We start from the raw sequence: 3,325 nt of genomic DNA on the forward strand, positions 1-3,325 counted from the left end.
GACATGACATCGACTTTCTTCCAAATCATAGGAGTTTCTGCTGTGGCCATCCTGTTGGGTCTTCCCAGAGTCCTACACAATGTCTTTCTCTACCACGATCTGTCTAGTATCATGGAGTCTGCTGAGCCATAGAAATAAAATGTCAGCACTTCAGAACCAAAACCTGAAGTACTACAGAGAACTATTTTTTTCTGGACCTTAACAGAAGTTGATAATAGCCTTTAAATCAACATGGTGAATTGGTAGTTTCTGTATTCCTAATGCAGAATATACTGCCTGCAAAACCCAAAGGAACCTATCAAAGGTTGGGTTTCATTCTTTGTGGTAGGAAACATGACGTATTTCCCCACTCTCTGGACTGGATATGCATGTCTAAGGCATCCATACTATTTGCCACTTCTTGCTCATCAGCTTCAATTGACATGATGTAAATTCTCTCCAAAATATCCAGAAAGTTGAAGGTTAGCAAAATATGCCATCTCAAAATATGCCACTTTGGCATAGGCTTATTTTGAGCTGAAGGCAGTTGAAAAGAAGTAAATATAAGAGTATCTCTTTGCCCTCCCCTTATTCGCTTAGAGGCAGGATACAAATTTATAAAGGTGTTTCCCTTTCCTTCTCTACCAGGAAGGACAGAAGTTAACCACCAGAGATAACCAGGTCCTTATTGGCCCAGAGAGGAAACCAAAGGAATCTATATAAACAAACCTTGCAACTAGCCCTTATCTACCTTTAGTTTCCCCATTTTTTTGCCTTCGCACAGAATGCTGCCCCTGGAACTCAAAGTCTCTTACCTTTGTCTTGTACATCTCTAAAAATATATTGCTCTTTTGTTAAGATGTTATATAAACCCACATTCTAACCACCCCTTTGAGTTACTCATCTCTGAGTGCTCCCAAGTACATGCGCAGTGCACAAGTTAATAAAGTTCTGTTTTTCTCTTGTTAATCTGTCTTTTGTCAGGTGAATTTACAGAGCCCCAGACAGTGAACGTCAGATAGGTAGAAGGAAAATAGTTCCCCTTTCCTACACAATCCAGGTCCCTTCAATCTGTTGTATGCCAGAGGTCATGAAAATTAGCACAACCTTGGGATAGGACCGTGAATGTGTATCCCATGTGTTTTTGTTTACTCTAATTTCTGGGGCGGGTGGGGGTAATTTCAGGGGCTACTACTTTGCTTTCTTACTACAAACATTCCTAATCTATAGGTCAAGGAACCCATTTGAAATTTCTGCTAACTGCTAAATATGTGCACTTGAATTCCCCATTTGGGGAGCAAGGAAGTGACAACCAAGCGGGTCCATAGAGACAATAACCCCTCCTGTGGGATAGACCTGGGTCAGAACTCCATTTATTACCTTTACTAACTGAACTCCTTATACCCCTACTGTAATGCAGAGGAAAGCAAGATGGCACATGGATCTCCTGGTATCAGATTGAACTTGGATGCTGTATTTGACAAACCTTGAAAAATCTGGAAATTCCCCTTTCCAAGTTTGCCATTACCCAAGTAAATGGCTATAGGTCCCACTTGGGAAGGATGGAAGAATCACTGTTGTATGTAATTGCTGGTGTTAGCTTCAGCAGCACGTATACAGAATTGGAAAGATACAGAGAAGATTAGCATGACCCCTGTGTGCAGATGACATGCAGATTCATGTATATACCTGCTGCGGTGTCAGAGATCCCTTCATCATCTGGACCTGGATGCTCCTTCAGTCAGTGGGTCCTGCATCTGGGAGTTGACTCCAGTGTGGAAACTGGGCAAAAGTTTGTGACTTTCCACTGGGGAGTGTTGCCTTCTACTCATCTATTCCTAATTTTTCTGATAGATATAGATATAGATATTTAGATATAGATTTGACAGTACCCTGGGCAGTTGGCTGCTTATTGATCTTGCCTCTAGGAACACCACGTATTTCAACACACGTATTTCTCTAAGACCGTATTAAGTCAGACCCCTCTTGGCTGCCATTCAGACCTTGCTAACCATGCTATTCCAAGATCCTATCATCCCCTTTGCTTCTAGGGAACTCAGTTCTGTAACAGCTACTAATTCAGCCCACAGAAGACAGGCATTACTGAGCATTGCAGTGATGTTCCTCCCTAGTTCATTCCTTATTGCTTTAATAAGTGGAGTGCTCTCCAGGCCCTCTTAAAGGAAATGACCAGCTGGTAGGTTTTCCAGTTGTATATAATAGATCCATTCTAGCATACTTAGCTCTCTAAGCCTTCTGAGCTCTTTCTCACCGTTTTCCAGAGCCTCTCTAATTTAATGCCAGCTGTCATTTTTTCCAAGCCTATAGAACCATCACTTAGAGTTCTTGCCAGGGAGTTAAATAAATCCTGTTTCACTAGCGAGTTCCCTCATATGGTAAATCTTCCTTCATCTAGCTTTATATGCCACCTTCTTGATCTGGCATCTTCAAGACTCACTTCCAGACATATTTTCCCGGTTCCTGCCAGCACATGTTACCCATGTCCTGTAGCAACTTTGATGTATAATCCCTCCTAGTCCCTGACACATCCAGCACTTCTCCAGGCTGGCTATGCCGAGGTTTGATCATATTTAAGGGCCTGATCATATTTAAAGTCCAGGTGGACTTTAAGAGAGCAGATCCTAAGGAGATTATTTGTTTTCTTGTTTGGCACCTACCTCATCTGAGGCCTCTGCAGAGTCTTAAACAAGGTGGGTTATCTCTCTTCCAAAAGAAGTAGGCCACTTCTGCTGGCCTGGTGGGCTCAGAGAGATTAAGGATACGAAGTTCACTGGTTCATCTACCTACGTGTCTTCATCTCAAATCTCAGAGTTCCACTCTTTCCCTCTCTGGGTGCTGTACTGGTATAGGAGATTTGCCTAGGCCTAGAATTCTCTAAAGCTCTGCCAATATTATACTTAACTTCTCTGTCTAATCTTCAGCTGTTTCCACCCTCTGGCTTCAGGTGATGAGAATCTTTTCGAATGCTACCACGGAGGCCTCTGACACTCACACTTTACTTTGAATTATTAAGAGGTCTGAACCTGTCATTTTCTTTCTTCACTAAATCAATGCTACTTAGCAACAGCCACTCAATTTCACAGTCTTTGCAGTTGCTATTTCCCCATATCTCTCCAGCGCCTGGGAAATTGTACCAGGCAGTGCATTCCCTCCACCTGCATCCCATCCCCTCTCCTCACAGGGAAGTCTTAGTAGTTGCCTGCTACGGCTTCCCAGAGACTATATCAGTCCATCACCTACCACCTGTGATCCAGCTGGCACGTTAGATCCAACTAGAAATGTCTATCCTTAGCCTCTGCTTCTCAGATATATTTCTGATACAAAG

At 42.7% G+C, this 3,325-nt stretch overlaps 1 non-coding gene across 1 annotated transcript; it reads left to right on the forward strand.

Moving 5' to 3' along the window:
• The first annotated feature begins 1,572 nt into the window (after positions 1 to 1,572).
• On the forward strand, positions 1,573 to 1,678 carry LOC125151031 (U6 spliceosomal RNA). Its single transcript, XR_007146591.1, has one exon. It is a non-coding gene; the product is annotated as a U6 spliceosomal RNA (small nuclear RNA).
• The last annotated feature ends 1,647 nt before the right edge of the window (positions 1,679 to 3,325 follow it).

The sequence above is a fragment of the Prionailurus viverrinus genome, chromosome D4 (assembly GCF_022837055.1).
Source record: "Prionailurus viverrinus isolate Anna chromosome D4, UM_Priviv_1.0, whole genome shotgun sequence".
Lineage (NCBI taxonomy): Eukaryota > Metazoa > Chordata > Mammalia > Carnivora > Felidae > Prionailurus > Prionailurus viverrinus.